This window comes from Ochotona curzoniae, unplaced genomic scaffold (genome assembly GCF_017591425.1).
Source record: "Ochotona curzoniae isolate NIBS_2020 unplaced genomic scaffold, NIBS_Ocur_1.0 contig_908, whole genome shotgun sequence".
NCBI lineage: Eukaryota > Metazoa > Chordata > Mammalia > Lagomorpha > Ochotonidae > Ochotona > Ochotona curzoniae.
Window position 1 is genome coordinate 24,579,247 of NW_024466607.1, and position 18,868 is coordinate 24,598,114.

At 38.9% G+C, this 18,868-nt stretch overlaps 1 protein-coding gene across 2 annotated transcripts in view; it reads left to right on the plus strand.

The window, feature by feature from the left end:
- The window catches only part of PTPRG (protein tyrosine phosphatase receptor type G), a 678,048-nt gene that overhangs the window by 242,484 nt on the left and 416,696 nt on the right, over nt 1-18,868 (plus strand). The gene's annotated exons all lie outside the window — the stretch shown is intronic.

Consider the following 18,868-nt stretch of genomic DNA (forward strand, 5'->3'; position numbering starts at 1 on the left):
GCTCTGCGCGTTCTCTGCATTAGTTGTGGCATAACAGAAATAATTTAATTTATTAGTATGCCCATCTTCAAAAAATAGCCATTTTTCCCCCCTAAATGTGCTGCAGCATATCGGGGAAAGAAGTGGAGTGTATCCTCATTGTCTTATGAATTAAAATTACTGGGATATGACAGGTTTCAAAACACATGTGGTCTTGAAGGATGAAAATATTGTACCCTGGGGTAGTGCATCCTTGCTCCAAAAAAAAAAGAGAGAAAGAGAGAGAAACCACTAGTTTTCTTTGGTAAGTTATTTCTTTTAGCTCAATTTTTTTTCCTTAGCATGTCACACTATGATGTTAAATTCACTGTCTTGAGGATAATTGAGCAATGGTGCTGACATTCATTCATTTATTTGTTTATCAATCTGCCTGTCAGCCACTCAACAAATATTTATTCTTTTCAGGGCATGATCAATTTTTCTACTGTACATCATAATCTTTCATACAGCTTGAAGATTCAAAGTGGAAATAAACGTTTCTATAATACCATGAAAACTCACCAAGTGAAACTCAGATTCATTATGCAATGCCCTTTTCCACATAATGGCTCAATTAATTTCTTTTCCACAGTAGAGATTACAGATTATTCTTTAAAATGTTTAAAACTGATAGAAAGCTTTCCTTATTTGAAAGGTAGAGTATTGGAGATGGACAGAGATGGTTTAGCTGCTGGTTCATTGCCCGACTACCGAAAAGACCCATGGCTGAGCCAGACCAAAGCAGACAGCACGTAATTTAATCCGGATCTCTTGCATGGCTGGCAAAAATCTAAGCAGCATTGTGGTCACTGCTTCCTCCTAGGGGGCATGTTAGTAGGAAGTTAGAATTGGAGCCAGACCTGGAGCCTGAACCCAGGCACCCTTTTAAGGGATGCTGGCATCCCAGATCATCTCCTACTGTACAAAGTGCTCATTTCTGAGAATTAGGTTAAGCGGATGCATACACTTTTGCTTGCCGCCTTAAACACACATTATAAGGTCTCTGGAGACATTGTCCGTCAGCTGCTTTCTGTGGTAATGTTTAAGGGGCGGAACCTCTGGGAAATGGCTCTGGTTCTCTAAAATTCGGTTGTCTTTAGGGACTCTCTGATGCCCACCTGCAGAACTCCTGTCCAGTTTCACCCGCCTCTGAATTCACTTGGGTGATGTGCATGGAAGAGTGGGAAATACTTGAGGAACTGAGGCCGATAAAAATGCTGTGAGAACTTAGTTTGCTGGTTTGATGAATATTTAATGTACACCTACCTGTTTCGGATGCTGAATTCATCTCAATGTGCATAATTGCCTGTAGGCTCTTAAATGCGGACTGGCTTTATGGAGATATTGAAATTTTATGCCCTGTAAGCATTGTTATTACATGCAGTGAATAATTGTTTAGATTATTTAAAACAGTCCCATCAGTTACTGTTTAGCAGGGACCATTGTCTTGGGATTCTGGGTCAGGTGACTAAGGTGGAACATAGTGAAACTTCTCTGCCACAAGAGATTACATATGTCTCAAGCTAATGGTGTGGATAGCAACTAAAACTTGCAGGGATGAGGCATGTCCAGCACGTAGGCTATAAAAGACAAAATAATTTGATCTAGCCCTACCAAAACAACCACTGGCAGAACTCAAAATTCAGTGAATCTATATAGCATGCCAGTTTTTTTTTTTAATGACACAGTTTAATAAGCACTGGGGTCTCCCTTTGCCCTCTCCAAACTTCCTGCCCTCCCCTTCAGGCCAGTTTTTACGTTGATAATTTTGTATGGTCCACAATTATGTTATAAATATCTGAAATGACCCTTGGCAGACAGAGGTTAGTTACCCCTGCTAAAAAGAGTAAGGAATTGAAGAATGAAAATCTTGTTTTATTTTAAGGCACCTGTCCAAAGTCAAACCCTTTGTCAATGGTGCAGCAGGAATTGAATGAACAGGGCCTCCTTGTGCTCCACTCTCCTGCTAAGAGCTTATGCTCAATAACCAATGCATTCTTCTACCTCGTGCATAAAAACAGGAGTCAAAGATAGGTTTTGCTTGCTTTTAACTACAACAACAACAAAAAAATCTGAAATTCACCCAGAACTGCAGCGGTTGCTCACCTGCTTTAATAGTATTTGGCTCAATGTCATTCAGTTCTCTTTGTAGTAGCCCCATAGGTTTTCTGCTCGCTTGTTTGTTTACACAAGGTCTGCTCTTAAGGATTCTTCAGACCTCAGGGAACTCAGAGTTACACAGAAGACTGCTTAAAATTCTGTAATGTTAGGGTTAGCTACCTGGGTGCCTCATCTTTATTTCATGTGTTAGCAAAAGGAGAAAAAAACATACACACAGAACAAAACTTGGGTGTCCTAATAGGGTATCTCTCTTACATTATATCTTCTTCTTTTTCTTTATTTTAGTTCATTAGGGTGACTGGGATGGGCTCAGGCAAATAAATTCCATTATGAGATTGCTTTGTACGAAAGCGGAGTTCTTTGTGGCCCTAATCTCATTCACCTGTGCAGCAGCTCTGTCAGAGAACTAACAGCTTTTACTCCCGTTTCTTTATAAATAAAGATGCTGAAGTTTTGGGTGGCAAGTGCTAAAAAGAGGATTTAAACTTGTATCTGCCTACTTCTAAATCTAGTACATTTTCTTCTCCGTGGGACTGCCGCAGACTGATGTTCTGTGTGTCCTGTTTGCTAGTTAGATCGTTAGTGGCTGCTGCTCTCCCAGATTTACTTTTGTTTATTATTAAAAGAAATCCCATTGTTTCATTTTACTGTCTCATTTGGCTGTAAATTTGTTTCCAGTGCAGTCTTAGAAATGGAATACATTACAGTGGGGAAAACCATTTCCCACTGTCATCTCTCATTTGCGCTAATCAGAGAATATGAGCTTTTGTATTGGCAAGATTGTGGGGGATCCAGGGATAGTAGGGCTTCATTGTTTCACAGCGCTAAAGTATTTTATCTGTTGTTTATTGCGAATGCTCGTTGAGAACCATATTGCTCTGTGGTCTCAGTCATTACCAAGCAAGATGAAGGACACAGCGGTGGTTTATTAAGTTAAGGGAAATCCATTGCCTCCTTCCAATCAATATTTATAAAACCCCTGTTACATGGTGGACAATGTTACAGTCACTGGGGGAGTACAGGAGTGAACAAAGCATCATTAGACCTAGAAACTTATTTACTGAGTGGAAATTCTAGAATGGGCCTTTATGATATTTTGTTATTTTTAATTGCATTGCAGGCTATTTTACTCCCTAAAATCACTGATGCTAGTTGTCTTTAACCCTTGGAAATATTAATACAAGTGAAGGTCTTTTGATAGCAGAAGTGGTGCTTTCAATTTGATGTGTGTTGTTTGGTTGCTGTTGAGTAGGGTTTTCATGTTATGAGATCTGTATGATGCCTTTGGTAGTCAAGCTTCTGCCTTTGTCAGGTGTTGAAACTGAAACCTACAGAGGGAGCTTTTATGTAGTGACACATCTGGGTTCAGAGTGGGCATGTTGGCTTGCTGCCACTGTGTGTGAACAGAATATAAAAAACAAAATGAAACAAAAAACCACACAGAAAAGGATGATGAGCTGTTAGCTCTATTCTACCCATTCCTAGATGGCTATAGCCCCACTGGTTTTTAACATTTAAGTTTATCTTTCCCAGAAAAATGCTCGTAGTGTGTGTTTATCTACTTTCACATTTTTATCTGTCTTCACACATTTTTGGGGAGTGGTTTGAAGGCTTTTTCTGGAAGTGATCCTGACTAGTTTAGTGAGGGTGATAATGAGGCATGGAGATGGTCAGATTTTTAAAGATTTCTTTTTATTGGAAATATATCAGATTTACACAGAGAAGCAGAGCCAGAGGGAAAGATCTTCCATCTGCTGATTCACTTCTCAAATGACCTGAAACCAGAAGCAAGGAGCCTCTTCTGGGTCTCCCTCATGGGTGCAAAGTCCCAAGGTTTGGGGCCATCCTGTGCTATTTTCCTAGATCATAAGCAGAGAGCTGGAAGGAAAGTGGAGCATCCAGGCCACGAACCTGTGCCCATATGAGATATCGGTACTTGCAAAGTGAGGATTTGTCCATTGTGCCATCAGAAAGTATATCCATCCAGGTCAAGTAGTCTTGCAAACAGAATCTGGAACTTTCTTCTCATCAAGCTTTCAGATCTGTCAACTGATAATAACTCAGTAAACTTGTTGAGTGATAAATTAGGTGTCAAGCAGAACTAGCCAAATCTGAGGATTGGAAAGGTTACCAGATAGGGATAAAATTTACTTAGTGTTTATGCATGCACACACACACACACACACACACACACACACACACACACACAGAGAGAGAGAGAGAGAGAATTAAAGGAGATAAAGGTAGAACTGATAGCTTCAAAGAGAATTAGGAATATGTTGGTTTATCTTGATTGTATGGACTATATTTCAATCATAATTAAAGCAAGCAAACAGACAGTCATTGTAGGGGGTAAGTGAATATTGGAGTTTTAGGAATTGCTGGTTCATGCATTTAAAAATGTCATGATATTTTGGTTCTTTACTAATGACATAAAAGAATAGATTGAAAAAGGTTTAGTGTACAAGTAAAGAATCTGTAAAACGGATTGATTCAGCTGATTGATTCAGGTTGTGTTAGAGTTCTGCAGAGAAATAGAATCGGGGGAGACAGATGCATTTTAGTTTCTTTTTTTCTTTTTAAATTTAGCTTCTCTTTTGTTTTCCTGTTCCACTTCTGGATACTGCTAATCTAAATCGAGAAAAGTCATCTTTTTCCTTGATGTTGACAATTTCCAGTAGTAATCCAGAAACAGCCAGATGCGTGTTTACAAATCTGAATCCTTCTTCCACACCTTTGCCCATCTTGGTAGAAATATCGCTGTTAGATAAGTTTCTCAATCCTGTATTCTTTTTGTCTTTGTAGTTTATGTAATCAAAAGGTCGTTAACATGTTGCCTCAGTTGGACAAAGCAGAATTTGCTGTCCTGTAGATCAACAATCTCAGCCACCAGTGATTGGATCGTTCAAGTAAACAGCAGCGACCTTGATCTTCAACGATTCCTGCATTGTGCTTGCTGTATTACTATGGTGGGAGATTGTGTGCGTGAGAATTCCTCCTGTTCACTGGCCGCTCTGGAGAGCTTGAATTGCTTGTTAGCTTGAATACCTTTATTCATTGTAGCATCTTTTGATTCAGTGAGCACTTGCAGGTTTTCTCTTGCCTGTCCATCAAGCATTTGGAGAATTACTTAATCAGAATTTCAAAACGTTAGGATTTCTTAAGAAATTAAAAAAAATTTTTTTTGGAATGGTACCTTAGTTTGGATTTACCATAGCTAGTGATAGGTGCTGCTTTAACATTGAGAGTTTTTTTTTCCTTAAAAATTGGTTTTTGAGTGACAGAGCTCCCCCAAATGTTCACACCTCCAAATGCCTCCAAGGCTAAGCTGAAATGGGGTCCCTAGAATACTAGCTGGTCTGTCTTAGGCATTGAGGACCCTAATTACTTAATGCATCACTGTTTTTTTTTTTTAATCCCAGGGAGCTAGAATTGAGAACAAAGCCAGGATTCAAACCCCAGTGCATGGATATGGGATGCTCTTGTCTCAAGGACTGTCATAATGGTTTGTCTGAAACACCTGTCTTCATTAGTAATAAGAATACAATAAAATGATCCTTGTGATTCGTTCTCATTTGTTAGCTTTTCTCATGTTGATAGAAGCATAATTGTACCTTTTTAAAAATGTTATTTAATATTTATAAATATCTGTGTTTCATTTATTTCTCCATGCCAGAGAACTGAGGTTTAAATGGTAAGTGACTTGCTATGAATTCCAAAAATATGATTACCTTAAGGATCCGACAAGGCGTGAAATGAGGGAGGAGATATTAGGGTTCATAGGTGTGAACAGTAGGAAGTTGGGATTCATGTGTTAGACGTCTCAGTAGCAGGATGAGCGATGGTAACACAAACGTACCACGAGACGTGCTGAGAGCGTCTGCAGTGTGACATTCCTGAATTCATGGTGCCTTTAAGAGTTAGCCACAGCAATTTCTTCCATGTTGCTGATGAATAAACAGAGCTGCTAAGATGTTATGTGACTTGCACTGGACAAGCAGTGCTGACTCAGGGCAGGGCCATGACTCCGTGTGACCCAGCAAGGTACCTGCCTCTCCAGTGCACCACCAGAACCTGTCTTTGCTCCATCTCCTGAGGAGTCGGTACCCCTACACAGGAGAGTTCAAGTAACTGGCCTGAGCACTTCCTTTTTAGTCAGTGGTAGAGGATCTGTGTTCTCTGACAGGAAGCATTATGACTTTGCCTCACTTGTCGTTTTGGAACATTCTTGCCTCGTCTGTTCTGTTTCTTGGATTTCCCTGTCTGATTCTTTCCTGATTCTTTTTGTTCTTTTTTTTTTTTTTCATTCATCGATATTTCCCGATTTGAAGCGACATTGAGGTTTCATGTTTTAATTGGAAAAGGTAAAAACCAACTTGGTTATAGTTCTGGGCTGTTGGAAATGTCAGTATGGAGCTTGGAGAAATTTGTGAAATGTCACCAAATTTTTAGAGTTAACGTTTTCCCTAATGAGGGACTAACATGATAATGTTGTCCCTACGCTTTATTCACAATAATTTACCAATGGAAGCACTGACAACCAGCTCTGGTAATGAATGTGGAACAGTGAGCTGCTGTTGAAAAAGAAAGAAAAAAACCTTTGCTTTCCTCACAAGGGATACTTCCTGTTTGGAAAAACCAAATGGACAAGAAAAATAAATCAGGTACTTGAAGGAGGGAAGCTGCATCCTCAAGGACATGTTTTGTTTGTGATAATTCTCATAGTCCTGAGGTTTTCCTTTGCAATTTAAACTCAGAAGAATTTTGTAATTTGAAGCTGTTTTTACATGCCCCCCTAAGAGGAAAGCTTAGTGTTGAAATAGTTACTGGTCCTTGGTAGAGCAGCTTTTATTCTTTCAGTGAAATGTTTTACTCTTCTAGCTACACACAGTAAGGGAATTTCTGTTATAACAGTGTCCCAATGTCTTCCCGGGACAAGGAGAGCTGGGAAAGGTAGCATTCATTTCAGAATTGGTGCTTAGCACAAGTTAGTGTGCTTGCAAATATCTAACCTCTCTGCTTGCTTGATTACTTGAAAGGCAGAATGACAAAGAAAGAAGCAGAAAAGTCTTGCATTTGTTGATCCACTCCCCAAATAGATGCAGTGGTAATTGTTTGGCTATACTGAAGCCAGAAGCCATGGTCTCCATCCAGGTCTTATAGGGGCCTAAGTTCTTGGGGGCTGTCTTTGCTTTCCCAGGTGCATTAACAGGAAGCTGCTCAGAAGTGGATCAGCCAGGACTTGGTGCTGACATTATACGCAGTATTTTTCTGGCTGCACCGAAATGCTAGCTTCGTGTCCTTTTCAAGGGAAAAGAGAGAGCAAGTACGTGTCCATTCTCCGCATCCCTTCTTTTTTAAGAAAAACAATTTTGTTTTCCATGATACAGTTCCATAGGCTCTGTAATTTCTCTTCCCCTCTTTCCAAATTCCTGCACATCCCCTCTCCTCTAATTTCCCTCCCGTCATAACAATAGTAGAGACCATAGCCCTACACAATCAGTCGTAACTCCACCATGCTGCTGACATTGTGTATCCTGACATTGTAGGCATAAACAATGGCAGAGAGTCCAGCATCCCTTCTTTATTGTGTTGTATTTCCCAACTTGGAATTCAATTGTTACATTTCATTACCCTGGGCTAAATGTTTTCTATTGTCCACCCATTCTGCTGTTTGTACCTTTCACCCTAAAGTTTATTTGATTAGGGGGTTGATGGAGCTGGGATTAATGAACCAGTTGTATAAAGGTTATTAATTACTGAAATTATATCTCTCAAGGGTCAAGGAGGAAGCAGAACTTAAATGTAGTATGCCTTTTTTGGTGTAAGCAATCTGAGTATTTAAAATGGAATGAATTTTAGCCTAGCAATTATTATGGCAATCCTGTAAGACAGTGGTCATCATTTACTATTTTTATTGTGTATCAGCTACTAAGGTGAAAAAAAAAACCAAGCCTCTTTGTTTCATGGAGGTAAAATTTACATGAACTTACAATGCACACAGAAGTTGATACAATGAGTAGAGCAATGGGGAAAACTCTGTATTTCTTAGATATGTCTGCCCAGCAGTTTTACTGATGATAAGTATCAGTGGTATCGTGATTTCAAAAACATGACTTAGCTGTTGGGAGCTTCGAGTCAAATTTTGACCAGTTTTATAAATCTGACTGAACTATTTCTGTTCAGTTCATATAAAATATTTTGTAGGCTTTTCTGCCAAAAAAAAAAAAAAACACTTGTGTTATTTATAGGTGGTTGAGTTAATTTTACCTTGGAAGCCAAGTTGAATGTTAATCATTTGTTTCCTTGGCTATTGTGATTCTGTTTCTTAAAAGCCTAAGAAACCTTCACACAGTCCCCATACAGCTGCCTTATGTCGGATTACTCAGAATCATTTGGAAAAAAGCAAACAAGTAAGCAAACACAAAGTCTACACTGGAGATGGCTCCTTTACGTCAGGAAAATCCAGCGGGACAAGTTGATTCTACTGTGGACATTTCCCATATGTCACTGGAATTCATAAGTGAAATTTTGACTTCTAAATTCTAAAAAAAAAAAAAAAAAATGGTGCTAGTGGAGGCTGAGTGTTCAGGCTACCTGTTATTATGGAAACTGAAGGTGTGCATCTCATCTGGGAGTTCCTGGTTTTGCATTTCTATTCTGCTTCCAGCTTCTTGTTCATATAGAAGCTGAGAGGCAATAGTAGTGTCTTAAACAATCCCATTCCAATTCCCTTCACATTGACATGGGAGATTTGGGCTGAATTCCCAGCCTCTGCCTCTGTCCTGGCTAAATATGGACGTTAGGGGGATTTCATGCGTGAACCACAGGTTGAGAGCACTCTGTGTTCAGCTGCCTTTGGGTGTATGTGTGCTTTTACATACAAAACAGAAAATTGTGCATGAGCTATGCTGGAACCCTTTAAGTGTCCTTCTTGTCATGTTGATAAGCCAAAGAAGGTCAAACCTCCTTAGATTTAAGAACCTATTAAAGATAATGCCATGGGATGGTGAGATGCACTTCTTCCTAACATTCACTCGGTTTAACCAGGAATAGCTTCTGAGTCTGGCAGAATGGTAGCATTTCAGAACTCAGAGAAGGCATTGTTTTCTAACCCCAATTCCTTGGTCTGCTCTGAGAGGAGGTGGAAATGCTGAGGCTGCACCAGTTAGTGTACTCCGAGGTTTACAAGGCTGCAGAAACTTTCGGGATCATTGATTGTGTGAACTCAACACTGTACATCCCTGTGGTTTCTGATGCCTTCAGACATCACCAGTGAAGAGAAAGCCCATCAACCTTTCTAGCTCCCCAAGTTTCATTATGTAGTCAATTTTGTAGATGCTTCAAGTATGAGACTGGTGATAAGGAACACAAATTAAAGAGAAATTACAGGAAAAACAATCTAAAAAGGAGCTGTGGTCACATCAGTCTATACGAAGGACAAACATGGAAATGTTCCATCTAGTTGTGTTGGTGATTTTACAGTGTGTATGCTACTTTTAAAACAATTTAAAAGCTGAAGTTGGAGTTTGTTATTAGAATCTTAGGTATGAAACAAGAAACATAATCCCATGATAGTTAAATACATTTCACAAATTGTAATACCAAGGTGTAATCCAAAGTTGTACTACTTGTTGATTCCATGATGTTATTATTAGTCTGATGCTAATTTTTACAGTTGTGTAAGATTCATAGAAACAATGAATATAAATAACTTATCAGTGTGCCTGGCACAGAAAAACTTCTCAGAAATCCTTATGCACCATTGTCAGTAATAATTGTTTGCATCATTCCATAAGGATACAACAAATGTCTGATATTAAAAAAGATTTTTGCATGTAAAAAAATGGAGGATGTGGTGTTTATGTAGTATGAACAGAGGAAGCCTTTCTCTTAATTCCTCTGTGTTAAAGGACCCTCCTTCCACTTGAATGATGTGTTGCGTGGTGAGAATATCAGTGGGAAAGTGGAGGACTAACCTGCAGTGATGCTAAGTGTTTCTGACATGGTAATGACATAGAGGTTGTTGATAATTAATCCATGGCACTGGAGAATCATTGAGAAATGCATTTGTCCTTTCATCTAACCCTCTCGCTCCCATAAAACTAGATGACAATGCTCATGGCTCTACTCCATTTCTTCACATCTTGAAGGAGTTTTAAAATGTAATGTCTGTATTATTTCCTCTCCTCTCTTTTGATGAGTGCTTATTTATGAAACATGTAAGAGTCCTAGAGGTGCTGTGTATGTTTTAGTGACACTCTGGAGTTCAGAATGCGATTACTTTATCATGAGGCCAAATGCTTGCTTTTTCCCTATTGATTTCTTAAAATACTTGTCACACTCTGCTTCTTACCCCACGCTGTGTAATTTGTGTGTGTGTGTGTGAGCAAATTTACATGACTCCTCTGTTTCTGCTGCGTTAAGTGCTATAGGTCTACAGTCCGCAAAACAGCATGCCACAATATAAAATGTTCTGACCATGGAACAGATTTTCTTAATTCCTTATATGATGTTAGCAACACCTAACCTGCCTGAAGTCATTTGGTGATTGATGTAGTAATGACTGCTTCCAGAAAAGCCTTCAGCTCTCTACAGTCTGCAGGCCTGTGGTTTGCCCTCTTCCAAGTTGAGTGTGTCTCTCAAACTTTATCTGACAGCTGGAATGTGAGTGAGTATAAAGAGTATTTGATAGGGAAGACTTATCAGTAAGGGCACACTTTCCTACACACCTCTTTTCTCTCCCCTGTAGTCAGGAAAGTATGAAGGTGGAGCTTCCCTGGCTGAGCTTAGTCTCCTAAATGGTGCATTTACAATATGAGTGGTGAAGCGCTTTAAGTTTCTTTTTTGGAAAATGGTTTGCACAGCATTACCAGAGTGACATTGAGAAATAGGGCATAAGAATAAGGCTCTCACATTTAACCTTTCATATAATTTAATATGCCAAGGATTTCAGTCCTAGATTCCTGACGTCCTCTTTCTTAGTACGCCTTGTTCCTGACACTGCATCTCCCCTCTCCATAATATCCCACGTCGTACCATATAAGAAGGACAAAAGCTGGGGTCCTGGCACTCATGGATCTTATTTCAAAGATCTAGGTCCCATTTAACATTTAATGGTTTGTCTCATAACTTTGTGACATCCTATGATGACCCTCATGTGGGTTCCAGTTCATGGAAATGTTCCTGGCTATAGTCATAACAGTTTTTCTTTCTCTATCCAACCATCTATCCATACATCCATCTACCTACTGCTAAATATAAGCCTCTCTCCTATCATTTGGATTTACTACTTTTTTTTAACTGATATCAAAATTATATAACAATACCAAGTACGCAAAATAGAAAGGTTTTCAATACTGAGCTATAGATTGTCACTAAAGGCCCTGTCCTTAACAAGCTTATTTGGAGATCTAAGGACATAAGATATTATCTACTTATTAAAATCCTATCAAAAGTAGGGTACCTACTTTACTCATTACTTAATAGTTTTTAAATAAGTAGTAGTAAAATGTGGGATATTAATTCATATGTGTCACTTAGAGATAATAATACTTTATTTGGGAATTTAAAGTATTTTTCATAAGATTAAAAATATTTTCCATAATTCTTTAAATAAATCTATTAGTGAATCTTGGATCAAGTCAATCCAGCAGTCATTTACTAAGCTTTAATGTTTAAGTAATTTTTTTTTTTTTTTTGCTGTCAGAATGGAGCCATTGCTACCCTATGCAACACGCCTGTAATTTTACCATAACATATATCCTTTCATAGTATATCAAGGTTTGTCATAGGGGTTCTGTATTCTAACCATTTCTGTGAAAGGAAATCCCTGTTGCTCAAATTTTCAAAATTTAAAATCCTAGCTTAAGAAAAAAAAATAAATTACTGTCTCACGTTAAGGTGAGCCTGGGTAACACAGCACAGAAAATATTCAGTGTCTGTACATCTTTGTATCCTCGAGTAAGGAGTGCATTATACAGGTATAATGTGCCAGGTCTAGTCAGTATTCTAGGTGTGTACAAACAGAGATGTCTGAAGTCTTAGCCATGTTGTGCGAGGATGTCGCTAGATCCTCTGCAAGATACAAATGATCTGTTTTGTATATGGCTTGATCCCTCTGTTTGTCCTATACCCAACTCATGGTTAATACCAAGTGATGAGGTGTGGACTTTAAATGATAGTCATTGTTAACGCACCACCAACTTCTTCTCCCTGTATGAGGTACTGTGTGGACTCAGAGGGGGACAGAGACAGAACATTGTTGGGGGGTGGCTTTCGTTGGAAAGGATGTGAACCCATGGGATTTGACTTGATGAAGACCTCTAGGGGATGGAGTTATTTGTATTCCCTGCTGTGGCAGCTGTTTGTGTGAAGGCATCATGGGAAGGATTATGTGCAGAAAGGAATTTAATGCATTTTTCCATTTCCTGAGGGATCTGTTTATTTGAGCCAATAGCTAGGCAGAGAAAGAGAGGAAGGGAGAGAGATTAATATACTGACTGACCTCTCAAATACTTCATCAGCAGCTACCTGCCAGGTTTTGCATTAGCAGGAAGCTGGAATTGGAAGTGAAGTCAGGACTTGAACTCATGTACAGCGATATGAGATTCAGAGGTCCCAGTCAGTGTCTTAACCATTGTGCCAAATGCCTGTCGCAGGCTAATAGCTTTGATATTTCCTTTGCTTCTCTGACAGGAGTGCAAGATAAGTAGATTGATTCGCTACTCAGAAGAACTCAAAGCCCAGACATGGATGTTTTCTCTCATATTTCTAGTGTGCATGTTTGTGTCTGGTTGCACTGTAGACTGAAGTAGCTTTAGCACATGGCATGTATGTGCATAGTGTGTCGTGCACAAGGAGGAGGTAGGCCCAACCAGCCTGTGATGCGAGAGAAAGAATTCAGTGTTCCTTCAGATTCCTGCAATCCCAGCCAAAGAAGAAAATGTCTCTGTGGTGTCCCACATAAAACATGATGCACTAAATAACATTGAGAGCACCTCGCTGAGCCCTCCACGAATAGTACATTAATGTCAAGGAAGTGTTGAGGAATTCCCAGAGAGCATTGTAGTCCAATAATGACCGTTATTTATCACAAACGCGGATGCTGTTTGTTCACATTGGGTAAATGAATGACCTTTCTGTTTCTGTGGCCGAGGCCAAACGGGCCTCTGTCGACACGGGTACAGGCTGTCAGCCATTTATCATGCCTCACTTAGCCCTATCACTGCCTCATAGGATGCCACCAGGGAAATACCAGAGCTTAAAGGATCAGACCCCAAAAAAGCCTTTATGGGTTAACTGCTCCCAAAGCAAATATTCTCTGACCCTGTCTGCTGTCTTTCTCTCTCAGACTCTTAGTAAAGTGTTTAGATCAAACCAGAGACAAAGAAAAGTGTATTTCCAACATTGATGATGATGTTTACAGGATTTTGCCATTGTGCTAATGTTGGATGACACACGTTTTTGTTTTGTTTTTCCCGTACAAAATTTTCATCGTTTTTGAGGATTGAATGGTTCAGAAATTGCTTGGTGATTGTATTGGTTTGGTGTATCCTGATTTTGAACTTGCAGTAGTAGAGAACACCTGTGTATTTTACTGGTTGCTTGTTGTCTTCCTTGTCATCCGTTTGTGGCTGTGGGTTTAGCATGCAACTGCAGATGACTTGTAGGTTTAATAATGAGGTTATACGGTGCTTATCTCACAGAAAAGCAGAAAGGGGGAAAAAGAAGCCTTTTGCACAAGGTGATTTAAATACTGCAGTGTGATGATAGCCTTTTTTCTAAAACACAGTAGCTGTCCTTAAAAAGTTAGATTTACGTTGAATGCTGGTCAAATTTATTCACTTAAAAATGCATTTAAAAGCCAACTTTGAGAAATGCTGTGATGTCATCTGGCATAACCCTGGGAACACTGCCAGTTCTGAAAACCTGTGTAGCAAATCAAAATTGCCACAGTTTTGGAAACTTTACTGTGTTATTTTTGAGACTGTTACATTTTGGAAGTGTGCAAGCTGTTTTACTCCTTTGTAATAAAGAACACTGTTAGCTTTTGGGTTGGAAATGTTTAATTTAGTTGATTGATTGTATTTCAACCATATAACCCCAAAGAGAAATCTTATCTGTGTCTTTACCTGTCTATCATTGCTCTATGTTTGAGAAATGTTTTTAATTTACTTTTTTGCTTTTGAATATGAGAGGGAAATAGCGACATCTTTCATCCACTGGTTCTCCCCTCAAATGTTTGCATAGCTAGAATTGGGTCAGGTTGAAGCCAGGAGCCCAGAACTCTGCTGAGGTGTCCACATGGGTGACAGGGGTCCATTCGTGTGAGTGTAAACAGGAAGGTGGGTAGGGAGTGGAGTGGAGTGGGTGAAACTTGAGCCAGTACTCCAGTATGGGATGTGGTGCCTCATCAGTGGTTTAACTCACTGAGCCTATGTCCGTTCTCAGTGTATGTTTCAGACTGAGAACAAACTTTAAGATTTGTCTAGGCTCTCGGAGTTTTGCAAAATCGTTGTCAATTTTCTCCCCGTCATCTGCTTGCATTTAAAACTGGTGATCATCTTAATCAGGAGCTTTCAGTTCATCATCAGATGTTGAACTGAAGTGAGTGTTGGGCTGTGTTTTTGCTTTTGTTGTTGTTTGTGTTTTAAACAAAGATCTAAATAGAATTTGTAAGTGGGAGATATTCTGGCCTAAAGTTGAAGCCTCATTGCCCAGAGTGCTGATGTGATCACATGTTTGAGGAGAGTAAATAGAGTACTGGACATTTAACTGAAATATAATTATAATTCATATACTTCATCTCTGCTGTTTCTCTGTGTTGTCCATCCTGTATAAATGGAAGGGTCCTATTTAGGTCTTGCATAGGATACTCATATTTTTGCAGACTTTTCCACTGAAACATACTAACACTACATGGAAACACCCGTGTCACAACTTGTGTGGAAGTGTATGATATCCAACTGTGAATAAACTATCAAGAGTTCTAGCAGTTATGTGGACAGTTTTAAGCCACATTAACCTGTGTACAATTACTGCAGTAGGTTTTATTTTTGCCTATTATTAACAATATCACATACAAAAGAATCTTCATTCCATTTTTATTTCAGGCAGCATTCTGTTTTTTACCTCATGTCACTTCCCCTTCCACAATGCTCAACTTGGGTGAATGTGAATTTAGATTCCAAGCTACATTCCTTCTTCTGTTGTGAATGACTCCCTTCTGTCATCTTTTTACTGCCTTAGTCCAATTAGTGTTGGATTTCCACATTAATGATGGGAATTTTAGGAATGAATGAGTTGGAAAAATACCAATAACCATTGAAATAGAGATAAAATTTGTAACTTTTGCATTTTTTTACTTTATTGTTTTATAAAATTATATTTTTGACTTTTGCTACTTGACAAAAAGAAATAAATTTAATGGAATTGTTGGTCCAAATTGTGTCTGGATATAACTCAGCACTCATACATAACCATATACAAAATACATACAAATAGAATAGGTATTGATGATGATAAAAGTTTTTTATTTCTTTAGATTAAAAGGACAAAAACTTACTTCCTGAAATTATAGAAGAGAGGAGAAATTTATAAATTACCACTGTGCTAGGTGGTATTTTTAAATTTAATATTTAATGAATGTTTCTGGATGAAGGGTTACATTTATACATTGATTTATACAGTTATATTTTATAAGTATCCCAGAAAGTCAATCAAGAAATTATATCTGCCAAAATAAGTGTAATCATGTTGTTGAGCCTCACAAGGAGGAGGAAGTGGTTTGCATGCACAATTCCATGCAAATGAATTTACATTTCCATTTAGCTGTTATGGCCATATTTCCCCCACAGCTGTGCTTTTGCTTTTGACATGATGATGGAAGCTCCACTTTCCAAGTTACTGAATTTTGAAGTAGAGTTTGGAATACTCAATTTGCTTTCTAAAACAATAGCTCTTTAAAAAAATAAAATTGAAACCGTTATTACTTGCCAGGCATTTTTCTGAACCCTTTGGTGGAACCTGTTTGATAGTCTTAGAACTCTAGGAGCTAGATACTATTACAGGCTGTGAAAAGGTATCTTGAGACAGAAAGATGTTTACTGTTCAGAGAAGAAAACGTTTGGTTCAGGATTTGCATAGCTGGTTAAGACACGGCCCTGTACCTGAACCCAGACTTTGTGACTGTACATCTGGCACTGTTAATTATTGTTGGTATCAGGTGCTTATATGACATGACCTCATCTATTTTTCCCAGCGATCCTGTAGCTAGTGTATTGTCTCCATTGATCAGATTAGAAAATTTAGTCTCAGAATAATTCTAGTGAGACAAAAAATAGTTGAAACTGTTACCATCTGTGTTTTCCTGCCTTTTTATTGGAAAGGTGCAGTCAAATTGGTCTGAGATTCAGGTAGAGTATGTTGATTAAAATTTTTAAAATATGGAATGAACATATGATTTATGCACATATTTTAATGTTTATAATCATACAGGGAAATTTCCCATATCTATCAAAAGTAATTGTTTATATTAAAAATTTTATTTTTATTTGAAAAGTAGAGAAAAGAGAGAATGTTCTCATCGGTTTGTTGATGCCCCAGAGCCCTCAATTACCAGTACTGGCTGGACTAAAGTCCGGAGCCCGGAACTCAACTCAGGATTGCCACATAGGTGGCAGGGATCGAATTACTTGGAGCAGTACCATTGTTTTGCAGGATCCACACTGAGTGGAATCTAAAGTCAGGAGCTGGATCTGGGAATTGAAACCATGTAGTTTGATATGGGTTGTGGGCACCTTAATCCTTGACTAAATGCCTACTGTCAAGTGTGCATAATTTTGATATTGTAAATCTGCATAAAACCTCACAGAAAAAAAAAAACCTCAAGAGCTTTTACTGGCTTAATCTTGCTTATTTCAGAAACTTGGATTTCATGCTTGGGATAGTGTTGTGGCAGTTCTAGGTTAATGAGAGAGTCCTTGCAAAGATGAACTGAACATGTGTGCTCAAGCCCTGGTGGAGCCTTTGTCCCTGGGTGCCTCTTCTGCACTCCTCTGCACTTTATTCCTGTAGTGCTGTAGTGTTTTTCATAGAAATTCTTCTTTAGAAGGATTGCTCTGTGCCAATGTTAGCTATCCTTAGCCCAGGGGTATGAGGTTTCTTTATTTCTCATCTATATTACTACTTCAATTAAACACAGCACAATATCTCAATATGATTAATAGAGGTCAAGTTTAGGATTGCAGAAGGTAATTTTTTTGTGTGAAGCAAGCATTATAGATAGCTTATTCTTATATTCTTTCTTTCAGGTTATTTGTCAAAAAAGACATTTGCCTTAAAAGGGGGTTATTTGTTAAAGTATCTTCTTTTGACATGTTGCCTCTCATTAATCATTTCTTCACATGCACACGCACACACACACACACCCACACACACACACCCTCCTGCAGTTAAAATTGTTAGGTTGAGCTTTGTTGAAAATGAATCTCTGAATGATCTTGAATATTTATATTGTCAAGTTTGTTCAGAAAGGTGGTTTTTCTGGCCCAAGATTCTATCCATCTCAAAGAGATCCTCCTAGCAGGAAGGCAATTTACAGTACATACCTCTGTTTACTGTTGAGTTCAATTTAATTAAAAATTGGGTTCTGCTATGAAATGTTGATTTTGGCAACTCTTTCTGAAAGTTCTTTTAAGTGAACCGATCGGGAATCCATTTGATTTTTATGTCAGCAACATTGTCATTCCAAGCCAATGAAGCTCTACTTTTCCAGGCTTGTTATTGCTGGGTTTTCAGATTTGTTTTATATTTACAGTTCGTTTGTGCTTCTCATTTTTGATCCTGCTAAATATAAAAGTTGTAACTGAGTATACCTACACTCTTAACACCATGAATGTCAAGACTGTTTATAACTTTTATGTTTATTCAGAATTATGTGAGGCTTGATGGTTTATTCGCATCTCTCCTGCTGGCTTAGGGACAGGCTCTCCTGCCCTTGGAGGGCTGTTTCATTTGCATTCAGTTACCTGGTGTGCCTCTAGGGCTATTCTACCCTAATGCAGACCCCTGTAAAATGGAAGTTGGTTTTCTTATTCGTTTGAATTGTCATTGTCATTGTCCAGGTTCTTGCTTTGTGCCAGCCTGCAGAGTGCATCCGTTGCTTTCAAGCCTGCCTTTAGTCAGGATTGCTTTGAGTGTGAGTTCAAATTATAAGTACTTGGGCCTCATTACAAGTTGATGATTCTTGGGGTATTCTGAGGCTTTGAGCTGTGTGGGAGAAACACTGGTGGATCTTTACCTCCCCTGACTCTTCTTTCCAAACCATTGTTGTTTGCTGATGCATTTCTTTTCTTTTTTTAAATATTTATTTTTATTGACAAGTCAGAGATATACAGAGAGGAGGAGAGACAGAGAGGAAGATCTTCCGTCCAATGATTCACTCCCCAAGTGACCACAATGCCTGGTGCTATGCCAATTCAAAGCCAGGAGCCAGGAACTTCTTCCAGGCTTTCCACGTGGGTGCAGGAATCCAAGGCTTTGGCCCGTCCTCAACTGCTTTCCCAGGCCACAAGCAGGGAGTTGGATGGGAAATGGAGCTGCCGGGATTAGAACCGGTGTCCATATGGGATCCTGGCAAGTTCAGGGCTAAGACTTTAGCTGCTAGGCCACTGCGCCACCGGGCCCTGTTGATGCATTTCTATAGCATGTACCCCCAACCCTTTTT